Here is a 13,438-nt window from a genome sequence, read left to right as displayed (position 1 = left end):
AGGATTTCCTTGTTTGATAGAAAACAAAACTGAAAGAAGGCACAAATACATTTTTTCTCTTTCGTAAATTATATGTAAACCATATGCACACACTTCAAAAGTACAAACCCTATGTTTTCAGAGGCCAATCAAAAAAAACAAATCACCAAAACCATTTCAGTTTGTGATGCTCCCTGCTGTGATTTCTTCAAACCACGTGTTTAGTGAAGAAGTCATGATACCAAATTGCATGTACTCATGTTGTGACCATCAGTAGTGGGATCTAACAGTAGGAGTCAGAAGAGCCAGCACATTGCACATTCAGTAATGGGTTGTATTAGGTTGTTGCTACTGAGGACAGGAGCACATCTCCAAATTTGTCTGTCTCCTAGGAATAGGCTTTTCTTGTGGAATTCATTCCCAGAGCCTGAAGTCTTTTATTGCACCTGCATACTCAGTTTGTGCATTTTGATAGAACAAAATGTCTGCTCCTCTTCCTAGGCAGGAATGGAAGGGAAAGCTGGGCCTGCCTCTGTGCCAGGGGCTGTTAGCCGGAGCTCTGGGACCATGATATGAGCCCAAATCCCAGCTCATCCTTAGTGGACTCAAGCCAACACTTTCTTGGAGACTGCCCTGTCTGCAGGAGGAGGAACACCATCCCTCTCTCCAGATAAGAAAAGGTCACCATGAGGTCTGAAATGCAATGGTGCTGGGTGCAGGCAGGAAGGCCCAAGAGGAGCTGTGTCTCTGTGGTCCAAGGTGGAGGCTGATCCTCTCCTTGGGCACTGCTCAGTGTGCAGAGCCTCTGCCTGGGCTGGGTGTGTACACACAGGCTCTACAGGAACATCATGTGGGGGATCCCCACCAAATGGGCACATCCCGCATGGATCCAGATGTGTGGGTACATCCCAGGCTGGCCCCCAGGGCATCTGTCTGATCAGTCCCCGCGAGACATAGGCACAGGACCCCTGGCCCTGTGACTCTCAGGTGGCCTTGGGGTGTGTAGAAGTTCACCCAAGTGGAGATGGTGGTGCCTCTGGGCACACGTGATGGTGCATCTTTAGGCACTTGCAAGATATTTCTGCCTTCTAGGAGATGCAGTCCCAGAGGGCAACCATATCTCATGTGATGCCTGATAAAAAATAAATAACTTGCTAACGCTATAAAAAGCCTGTAAAAAAATGCACATGCAAATAGACTCAAATACTTGAAATTCAAATTCCAGTAGTATATTCTGTGTTGATTCCGATATTATTGTTACTAATTTTTTTTTCCGAAATCATAAAGTTTCCTGCTTTAAGTTGTTGCATGATATGAAATTAATTCCAAACCAGTAAAAATGCAATTTTACTGTATATGTCCTGGGTTTAGTTTTTCAGTTATTTTTCATAAATACATTTTACATCTAACTACCTCAGCTGACTTTTGTTTTGTTTTGGCGCATATGAAGTCATGCACTTTCTATATTTGGGGATGGGGGGGGGGGGGGGGGGGAGAGTTCTTTCCATTTTGAATAACCAGGTTCAAAGCCATGTTGATCAATTTATAGAGGAGATCAATTTAACAAGACATAATTGTTGACAGTTGCAGAACATACATTTTATTTTTAGGTTCTGTTGGGGTACAGTTTAACAGAAAACACCATAAGCTGCTTATTAATTTGCCTTAAAAAATGTGTGCTCTTTCTTATTCAAGTTGTGTTATTTAACTCTTCTCTTGTACACAATTTATGTGACAAAGACTAACGTAACAGTTGGCAGTTAAACAGCAAATTGAACAGAATGGACCAATAGTTTCTCAGTTCTCTGTTGTAAACTGTTGCATTATACACTGATTGTGCTAAAATAATTGTTACTGTGCTTATACTACTTAGTCACCGTTGCAGAAATAAAGTGATGGAAGGTCACATTTGTGTTTATGGAACAGTGTAGATATACCCCCAGTACAAGCACAGTGACTTGAGGTGAATGATAATCATTGCAGAACTTGTGCTTTGACTTGTAAACATTGTAAAAATGTATTTGGTATTTTATTTGAAATGAAGAATCAAAATAGTTATTAAAAAAAAAAATCTTCCTGTAAATATATATATTCTGAATCCATGTATACAAACATTCCTTTAGAGTTCAGATTGTGAAGAGTGTCTTTATTGGCTAGAGACCGCTGCCTCCCACGGCAGAGGTTACATGTGCTATAGTAAAGAACACAGTGTGTGAAGTATTTGATGTACTGCAGTACCATAGTTCTTTTGGTCTGTTAAGTAAGTTGCAATTTGTGATGAAATGAAGTTGAAAGTAGTGCTTCATACTAACAAATTTCCTTGGTTACAACTTGATTTTTCTTGTAAAACTTAAAAGAAAAACTTGAAAATTTTATATATTTGGATTTTGTAGATTTTTTTTATTTTATTGCAACACAAGGTACCAAAATCATTAAATAAAGTACACTGTGGTCATTTTACCATGGCTCTAGAGTTTTTTCTAAAAGTCTTTTCTTCTGGTGGATCAGCAAAAGATGCTAACTTTTGAGCTTCTGAAATTATTACTGAACAAGGCAAAAGTTGGCCCATCTTTGACAGCAGTTTAGGACAGATTATCTCCAGAGATCCTTTCCACCATTTTATTATTCTAGCCAGCATTATCACAGGAGCTCCCATCCTCAAGCACAGGACTGATGCAAGTGCCTCCCAGGTTATGCCTACGACTGGGAGAAGACTTGACCTGGGACTTGAACAACATTACAAGTGTTGTCCCTGTAGGGACCCCCAGGAAACCACCAGATACCCCAACAGGCACTTCACCCAGAACAGCAGAACAGGGTGCTCTGGCCATCACAGCTGAGGCCCTGAGTTCTGTCTTGAATGGAGACCTCCAAAAAAGCTGCCTTTGTCCACGGAGAGGCCAGCAGATCCTCCCTGCTCCTTGGCCCTCAGAGCCAAAGTGCTTTCTGATATGGGGCCACACTCCCCATCTGCTCCCACAGCCAGTACATGGCACCAAGAAGAGCAGAAGCAAGAGGATCCTGACCCTGCCACCAGAAAGGGGGATTTCTGGGCTCTGCTCTCAGGGCTGTCAGGGGAGTGCGGAAACCCAGAACTCCTCCATTGTGTGAGAAGGGCCCTGCTCACAGAAGAAGGCGCTTTGTTGCTTTTCCCCCTTCAGACTCCTGAAAACATCTCCATTCAGTTATCCCCACTGAGTAGTGGGGAAGGAAGAGCTGAGCCTCACCCCAGTCTTGTCCTGAGCCCAATAATTAGGAAAAACTCTAAGGAAAATGCAGCTGCTTCCTGAATCGTACCGTGTTCAAACCCCCTCGGGTTGAGGAGGGTTTTGTTTCTTCTACTTCTGCTTCCTGGGCAAGTGCTTTAATCATTAAACTATTACACAAGATGTTGCTGTCTTTGGCAGCATCTCCAGTGGCCTTAATAGCCCTCTTGGACTCACTGACACATTTGTGTGTGCAATGTCATGCCAAGCAGTACCCAAAGTTCGTGCAATGAAGACCAGTGCCCATATCTCTCAGCCTTTCTGTCCCATAGCCATGCTCTCACTTCTTCTTAGATGCTGCTTCTTGGCCTCTTTCAGGCGACAAAGAAAGGGGAAAACAACACCCCAAACAACTAAGTAATTAGCATGAGTTCAAAGAGAGGAAAGAATATATATGTATATATCTTGGCTAAGTGAATTTGACTGCAAGTAGGAATGATGCGTGACTGATAGATTCTTCAAATTTTCCCATGTATCTTGTTCTTTGGCTAAGGGTACGAAGGGAGAAGTTTGTTATTGTAGCTTGACAAAGCATAATGGAGGGAGCAGCAGCCCAGCAACACGAGTCCTAAATCCTCAGTCCCTATAACCCTGTGACTCCCCAGCAAAGGCTCAGAAACCAAAAAGCAAGTGACAGAAACACACTCTAATTTTCTTAATCATTCATGTGAATCAGGGAACAGAAGACATCAAAGCCACACTCTTGAGCACGATAAAGTTATTTGATGATGCCCCATAAGTAGATAATCTGTGAGGTGAAACATCATCCCCCAGAAAGGCAGCACAAGGAGCATTTTTGATCTTTGCTGAGCTGGACTGTCCCATACCCCTAGAGGAACACTTGCCTTGAGCAAAATGGGGCAGCTGCGGTGACCAGCCTTTCCAAAGCCAGGAGTCTCCACCCTAAGGTCTTGTCCTTGCATTTAGGTGTCTCTGAAAGGAGCTGGAGACCTCTAACACTGCTTCCTACTCCTCTCATACCTCTGAATGGGTAGGTTCCTGGGACACATAAACTGGGTGGGTAGCTGTCACAGCATAGGACTAGCTATCTTGGGGTAAAAGGGATTTACTTTGCACATTTTTAGGCAAATTATTAACCTCTGGGGAAAAAAGCTTTCTTCAGGGGGCTTTTAATGTAAACCTTCTACATGAAAGAAACAAAGCAGTTTCCTTTTAGTCTGAACAAAGGCAGCAGCAGGCTATTTAATTAGATTCTTAACAAAGGAGTTAGAGAAAGTTTTTGCAAGTGGCTTGAAAAGCATTTCTTGTCAGAGCATTTCTTGTCTCTCTTGCTTTAAAAGAAGACAGAAATATGTAAAGTTCCAGAAAAAAACATGCTGAAAAACTAAATACAGGGACTTGGTAATACAAGCCGTAAGTGTCTTGGCAAAATTATTCAAGCAGGGTTTTTCTCCTACTTTACTTAGCTTGGGAGCTAGTAAGAGGCTTGACTTAATACTGCTAATAGTGCCCCTAGAGACCTGTGTGCATGGGAAGAAGCAGCATCTTCTTTCCACAGCAATGGGAAACTTGGAAAGAGAGATTAGAGATGAGAAGTTATTCCTCCTCTCCTGAATGTGGCACAGGTATAAAATGCATTTGTTCAGTGACTTCAGAAATTAAGCTGAAAAGTAGGAAAGTATTGTATAGTATTTTTGCTGTGGGAACATTTCAGACCCATGGTCAAGCACAAAACCACAGGTGAATGTGATGTGAAGTTGGGTTGGAAACCTTCTCTCTTGCATGTTTTTGGCTGAGTGAACTGTAAAGTACACTATGTTGTCCACAGAATAATGCATATTTTAACCAGTTTACATTAATGTTATTCTCATGTGCTCATGTGTTCTTCTTTTCACCAGGCAAGGGGAAGAGAGCTCAATTTGCTGACAAAAGTTCCAGAGTATGTAGAGCCAGACTGACTGGAAGAGGTGGTTTTAGCTGCTTTTGCTGAACACCTTCTCTTAGTTCCTCTGTATCTTCACTAGCACTGGCCCTACTTTATTCCATCTGTTAGCTTTGTGCACTCTCTTGCTATGTCAGTGGACCCACCATTAGAGTGAGATTAATATAGATTCTCTTTGCTGGACCAGTGTGAGACAAGAGGCACCATGATCAGCTTCAGCTTAGTCACCTACTGCAAACCAGAAGTTAGGTGAGAGTAAGAGGGAATATCTGGAGGGTCCTTCTGACTGAGGAGGCAGCATGATGCAACTCAGCCCTTCCTTATTGCATATTTGTCCCTACTGATCTTTTTTTCTCTTGTCTGATGATTTTGTAACACTTCCAAGAGTCTCCCTTTAAGGCATTTTCTTTTTGTTTTTATTTGTGTGTTTATTTTAAACACCCATTTGTCTCTGATACTTGTTTTTGTGTTTTCCTTTGGGGATTTGTTTTTGCTTTAGGCTGTGCCTGCTATCTGTGATGTTTGAGTCTGCATTGCAAATTCTGTCACCTTTTTGTGCCAGTTTTGATTCCAGCCAACCATGTTGGTGCAGCAGTGGGAAACGAGCTGTGTGGTTACGTTACAGGTATGTGATGTTTTGTCAGAGGTCTGATGTCCTGAGGAATGTCCTAACAATATCCCGATAAAAGCAGGAAAATTAACTCATCTCTCAAGTTCTCTGATTGATCAGTGTTATGTTAGGTACCCTGTGAAATCTCCTGCCTACTGTTTCACCCCAGGATCTATTGTGCTGACTTGGAATTTCTTTGACTTCTGTGTATGACTCCACTTAGCCCATATTTTAAAATCTAAACACACACCTTCCCCCCTCCCAAATAAGGACACCCTGCCTTAGCTAGGCCATAATGTCCCAGATCACTCATAATTTCCAAGGAAAGCAAATAATTGCCATGTGCTCAAACTCTGCTCTAGCATAAAGCATATAGCATGCCTTAATCATTTCCCTTAATGAGCATCTCCAAATATCACACCCATGTGAGCAGCATACATGGTCCAGTGTATTCTGTGTTTGTAAAGGAAAAATGAGGTTGAAGCTTAAGTTTCGTGTCATGGTGTAAAGGCAGAAATGGGCTGGTTTGCCTCCCGTGAGAAGCACTGGTGCTCACACGCTTCCCTCTCTCTGCCCCAGGTGATAGCAGGCAGGACATTATTGGCAATTAAGAATAAATGTGCCTCATGGTTATATCTTTCTTTAAAGTGACATGAACTCCTACATGTAACTTGTAACTAATAATGAATCAAGTTTTGCCTTTAGATGGCTTTTGCTTCTGTATCTGACCCATCTTTAAAGTTATAATTATCCAACACTATTCTTTTTATGTAGTTAGCAGTATTTTACATTTGAGCATATCACCTTATCCCAAACTGTTACTCCATGCTGGTAAGTCATAAGATTTTAGTGTTAGTGGCTTCTTCAGCACCCTAATGGGACAAGATTTCGTTCAAGAAGTGTATTATCTAGCTTATAAAATTCATTTACCTTGCCTATAGAGCACCTCTGTGAGGTTTTGTTGCAGAAAGAATTACAGAATGAAACTTCTGTCTTTGATTTCCATGTACAGCTTTCTAGAATCAGACATCTTCAGAAAATATGCAATTAAATGAGAAATGTTCTTGGAAATTTGGGGATCCAAGGATTGCGCTCCTTGTGATTCATTCTCTATGCTGAGCTGGACCTCTGACACACCATTTGCTTTTCCTCAGCATGGTGAGACTCTAAAACATGAGCTGGGGAGAAGGGAACTGAAAGGACCATTTCTGCTCCTGCCCCAGCCATCTGTTTACAGACAGATGCTGTTACCCAGCCATCTATGTGATGTCACCTGTGGTTTCTTCCTTGTTCCTCCTGCTCAGTACAGGGGCATTGCTGCTTGGTCTGGATTGCTGCCACCTGTCACATATCCCTGTGGATTTGCACAAGGGCAAGCTGGCAGAAATTTGCCAGCCTCACCAGTGCATGCCTTGTTTTAGATGGCAATATGGGCTAATCCAGTATGGCACATCCTTTCACTGAGTGGTGCCTGAGAAGTAACTGCACTGTATTTCCAATCAGGTATGCCATTCCCCTGACAGTGTATGCAAGTAGGACATGAGAAACCTCAATTTTAAATTTAATATCTTTCAACATTGTTTTGAATACAGATCTTAGAAAACTTTTTCTTTATTTAACTTTTCTTGCATAGATAGTTCATTTTTGCCAGCATCCTATGCCACAGGATGCTTCTGACTGTGCATAGAAAAGATACACTCTTTTTCTGTTTCTGCCTGAAGCAGAATTAAAATAGGAAGGGAAGTATTTGGTTGCACTTTTATTCTTCAGAGTACTTTTACTTGTGTGCACACGTGCAACATCTTTTGAGATCATAGCTCTCATATTTCCTAAAGGAAGAGGAAGAAAAAACAGGGCAGCCTTAGAGAAAAACAAAATATCTTGGAAGAACATAAAAGTCTTGTGTTCATTACAGTGTGCCTTGAAGACTTTATCTGACATTTCTCTGAAACCTGAGTTATCAGAAGCAGTAATTTGTTCTGCATTATCTACTACCTCAATTCAAAAGGAGTACTAAAGAGGTGCCATTCGAATTCATACAGGAAGCCAGATCTCAAGGAAGATGCTCTGCCTCTTATGAAGGCAGCCTGTGTCAGGGGAAGAAAGCAGAGAAGCTTCTGGGCTCAGGATGTCTCAGTTAGTTATCTTGCAACTGCCTGGGACAAGTATAGAAAGATGCTGTGCGTAGGTGTCGAGGTGTAAATGTACACATCAGATGGTGCAGCAGGAGCAGGCAGAGCCAGTGAGAAGATACAGCCAGACAGACATGGTAGGGACAGTGAGTAACGGAGCCAGGCACTGTTGCCTGCTGCCTTGCCGGAGCTGAGCTTTTATCCATGGTAGGGCAGCGCTCCACACCCTGGCACTTTCCAGGTCCCACACGTCTACTTTATAAGCAGAGGCTGCAAAGAGGACTTTTTCATACCGGCTTTTTCAGCCCACATCAGGCTACATGAATCACTCGCTCCCTATGTGCGACCTTGCATTTCTGCTGTTTCAGACAGTACACAGCACTGAGCTGAGCTCTGCCTGCAAGCTGTCAGGATACAGATGCAGGATTTGGTGTGAGTGCTCAGAGATGCTCAGCTGAAGTGTTCAGAGGTACAACCACTGCTTCAGCAATGTGGTCTTGCACTTGTGCCAAGGCAGCAGTGCTTTTGAATTCCCTCTGCCCTTATTGATTCTGACATCAGAAACACTGGCTTAAAACTTCCAGCCAATATGACTGGGGGAAAAAATGAAAAACGGGCCAAAATGTTAGCAAACTATCCCTTTTCATGGGATAATGTAATTGTAATTTCCCCATGCAAAGATCCTTCCTTCACTTGCCCTCAGATGCCAGCAGAGGTGATGCAATATTTGGGTTTTTCCACACTATGTGCTATGCCATCTGTAAGCGTGAAACAAGCAGACATAACTCCAAGAGGTGGGCAGGCAGGGCTCCTTTCAGGCTGGCCAGGGCAAACATCCTTAGGGATCAGGCATCTAAAAAATTTTCCTTTTATCTTAAAAATGGGAATAACTGTGCTATCTGAGCCATGCTGAGCCACCTTGCATTTTGACAGCTTTTCTAATATAAGACAATCCACCTTGCTAAATATTAATCCATCTCTGTCCTGAAGGCAGTTAAATTGGTGATTTTTTGATTAGGATGGTTGTAATGGACCAGCACTGCTCACTAAACAAAGGGGCAAAATGTATATAACAAAAAGGGAAAAAAAAGAAAACAGCCTAGCACCCTATGCAGTATCAAATGTTTCCATTCCAGATGGGCTGTTGTAAAAGAAGTGGATTCCTGGGAGAAATAAACCTTCAGTTTTTCTTCTGAAGTATAAGGTAAATCCAGCACACACAGAGAGAAGTATGGGATGCCAGGAAGGGAAACGTGTGTCCTGGGCTTATGAATTACCTGGAGCCAGTCATGTATTCTTCATTTGATTTATTCCTTTATTTCACCCAGATGCCAACACTTGCTGCACCTCTTAAAATTGACTTTGCCCCACCCCAGCAGTGGCACATTTACCTTGGGATGAATCACCACCACCTTCTCTCTACGCAGCCTGCCCGTGCTCAGCCAAATGTCTTTTCCTCTCCCCAGTTGCAAAATAGTAGCTGTTGCCAGCACCTGAGTATTAAATCTAATTAAATTTGATGGAAGCAGGTCCTCATTCTGTCCCAAAAGAGCCAATACTACAGGCTTATGTGTTTTCCTTCAACTGCCTGTCTCCACTGCCATCTCTTGCCTGGTGAGCTGCCAGGACAGGTGGAGGGACCGTTGAAACAGGACAGCTTGCCAAAATATGAAACTCCTGCTGAAGGACAGCCCCAATATAAAAATTTCAGTCTTTTTCAGGAGGTCCCCCCTCTTCAGGTGAAATTCCACCTTTATATTTGAGTGTATCAGCTTCCCTCGTCATCAAACCTGCTAGTCCTCTGTGTTTTACTGTGGAGCTCAGGAATATTGGTATTGCAAATATTTGTTCAGGTGGCAATGCTGTTCTGGAACCTGAGCTTTCTGGCTTTATTTGCCCTGATGCAAGCATGCTGCTAACACAGATGCTGTCTTCTATTTTAGGCATTGGAAATGAGGCCCAAATCCTCGGAGGTGGGCAAATTCCTCATTGATAAAAATGTTCCTATAGACTTAGTTCCTACATTTAGAGAAATCTGCATTAAAATCAGAAGCTTGGGCTCCAGAAATCTTTATTTGCTTGCTGTCCATGTTTTACTTCATGGTTTGAAGAGACGATCTGTTAGAAATCAGCACATCTACAGAAACTACTTGGTTCACCAGCTAATAAAAAATGATTAAGCATAATAATGACAAAGCAAGCACGAACGATATCATCTTGACATTTACAAAGCTCAGGTGTATTGAATAATAATGGTCTGCTATTTGCCTTGCAACAGCAGCTGAGGTAGGTTCCATGCTCCTGTTTATGGCAAAGAAACGGCATCATGCATACACACACGTACACACACCTATGCTGCTGTGTAAATAATAGTCAGATGGTATCTGGTCCTATAGCCATTAATGGTCAGAAGGTGTTAAGAAACTAAAAAAAGATGGATTCATGCATTCCAACGACTTTTTCCAGCTGCCTTTTTAGGTCAGCTCTCCACTCCCATTGCTCCTTGGAGTGTTTCTGGGCACTCATGGGTGCTTAGCCACCCACATGCCAAGTTCTCCTGATACACCTTGCTGTAGACAGCAAAAAAAGCCATCCTCCAATTTTAAATGCTTTTCAAACTGTACATCCACTGGCTCATGAGGAGAGCTTTGCAAATGAGGCACTGGGCATGGAGTAACCAAAGCAACTTGGAAGTGATGTGTTCAGCACAACTTCGAATCTATGTACATGACACAGTTGCTGCACCAGAATGGTGGAATAAATTGCATAGCGTAAGAGTGTCTGTTGGTTCATTTATTACAGCTGCTATGCAGAAAGCTTATTGCCTCCCAGAAATGGTATTTGTGGATACTGTACATATGACAGTAAATTCCAGAGGGTCTTTATATAAAGCTTTCTCTCCTGTTAGAACAGCAGTCTTCCATATAAAGTTTGATCTCTATGGGGATCTTAAAGGTGGTGGTCAGATGTGCACAAAGACCAGAACTTAACCATGTTAGCTCCTCAGCTCTAACTTCTCGTCTCTGGCCACACCTGAGCCAGCCCTGGCCTGAACAAGATACTTCAGGGCACTTGAGGCATTGAAAACGGGGTGGCTGGGCCAGCCCGGCTGCTGCTCCTTCCTCTGCCTGCCCTGCAAAGGCAGCCCCGCCGCAGCGCAGCACCACGCACTGCCCTCACTGCACGGTGAACCTCAGCATTGCATCTGCAGGTGCTCGAGCTTGCTTCGCTCCCCTGCAAAGGCAAAGCTTTGCTGTGATTCAAGCCTTGTCCTGAACCATCCTGGGTATCATCAGGGGGACCAGGGGAGTATGCAAGAGAGAATACAGACCAAGACTAGTGACAGAGAGAGGAACTGGGTAGCAAGCATGATTGCTAACTTGCTTTTGAAGGGAAATAGCAACCCTTGATGTGCTGCTACCTGATGAGCAAAGTCTGCTAGAGTTGACTACTAGATACCATCCACTAGTCCACTGGCTTATAGTTTGCTACAGACAAGCCCCAAAGGGTTGAGGCCTTCTGAGGCTGCTGCACGCAAACAAGCGCCCTGCCGCTGCCCAACTCAGATGGCAACTTTGGTCCTGGAAACACCATCAGAGCTGCTATGCTTCTGCACTGGTGCTAGGTCTTTGCAAGGAGAAAAAGGAGCCAGGAAATTTTGTTTCTAAAAACGTCACTCAAGATTGTCCAGAACTAGGATTCCAAAACTAGTTTGAGGTTTGGGTGTGCTTGTTTTGGTTGTGGGGCTTGATTTATATTTTTATTAATGCCTTCAGGGACTGAATCAAGCTGCAGTCAGCCTTTTCCCTCAATCTTGTTTGCATAAAGCAAGATCAAGATACCAAAAACTCTGTTTGGAATGTGGAAATCTATGGCAAAAAATCAACCAGGAAAGCCTGCAACTACTGTGCCAGCTACTTAAGAAAATTAATCCACTGCATGATGGGCAAAAGAAAATTAATCCATTTCCAAATGGACGGGATACTTCAAAAGCTTTGGTAGATCTGTCAGGAGAGTAGATTTTATATGGTAAGGAGAAATCTGATCATTAAATAAGTGTCTGCAGAGGTGGCAGCTTCATCACAGCAGTTGAAATAGGAGCTCAGAAATGTTTCTAGGTAGCTTGGGTAGACTTCAAATCGATCAAAGATAATGAATGTTTATTGGAGTCTCCGTTTCTGTTACAACTTAAGAAGTAACTGAAGGAAGACTGGAGCTGCTCTGAGCACGGTGTAGACCTGACCATAACACCATTGGACAAAAAAGAAAAGCAAACCCCAGTCTGGAATATATGATCAGCCACATCTACAACAGGATTCACGCCTATTCATCTGCCACAAATTCCCTGTAAAGATGCCACAAAACTGTAAGTTCCTACTCTCCCTGATGCATATTCTGTTTTCCATTAAAAGGAATTAGGTCAAAATGGTTACATTTCTTCCCTTTCATTTTTAAAAAAATCTTCTCTGAACAATACAATACTTCCCTCTATATTTTGTTAGAACTTTGGCATCTCATGTTTACAAAGCATGAAGTGGTTTTAGCTAGAAAACAGGAGCTAAAGGTGATTTGAAGAATCATGTTGCGCTCTCTCATTATAGTAACTAGTATGGACAGCAGGGAGTGGTGGGTTTTCTCTCATATGATAGCTGCAACACAAGACCTGGTAGAATAGGATCTGCTTTACACTCAGCTTTATGGTAGGGAAAAAAATATTGGGTCTGCCTTATATAAGCAGCATAATGTTAACTCCAAATGGTATCTTACCTTCTTGTAGGGTTTCAGACACATACACACGTACAAGCAAGAAGTATGAGAAAACACTTCTGTTTTTTAAAAAAATTATCCCTACAGTTCAAAAGTTTATTACACTTTTGTAATCAATCTTTTGACATGAAGGGAATTTAACAATTTAAAAATGTTTCAGGAAGTAACATATGGGTATGCACTCACTGTATGTTGTGACAAAATTCAAGGTAGTAAGTGGTAAATTTGCAACCATCTGTGCAGAACAAAATTACTCAAAAAAAGCAGTCAAGCAAATACTGTGAATAACCCATGATAGAAAAATATCATAGAATCATAGAAAGGTTTGGGTTGGAAGGGACCTTAAAGATCATCTCATTCTAACCCCTCCCTGCCATGGGCAGGGACACCTTCCACTAGATCAGGTTGCTCCAATTCCCATCCAGCCTGGCCTTGAACACTTCCAGGGAGGGGGCAGCCACAGCCTCTATGGGCAATCTGTTCCAGTGCCTCAGCACCCTCACAGTAAAAAATTTCTTCCTTGTATCTAATCTAAATCTACCCTCTTTCAGTTTAAATCATTACACGTCGTCCTACCTCTACACTTCCAGATAGAGTCCCTCCCCATCTTTCCTGTGGCCCCCTTAAGTACTGGAAGTTGCTATAAGGTCTCCTCAGAGCCTTCTCTTCTCCAGGCTGAACAACCCCAACTCTCTCAGCCTCTCCTCATAGGAGAGGTGCTCCAGTCCCCTGATCATGTTCATAATTTGTGTTGAGACTAACATTTAGTTTGCCTAGTTGT

The sequence above is a fragment of the Athene noctua genome, chromosome 2, assembly GCF_965140245.1.
Source record: "Athene noctua chromosome 2, bAthNoc1.hap1.1, whole genome shotgun sequence".
Classification (NCBI taxonomy): domain Eukaryota; kingdom Metazoa; phylum Chordata; class Aves; order Strigiformes; family Strigidae; genus Athene; species Athene noctua.
This window is presented reverse-complemented; position numbering follows the sequence as displayed.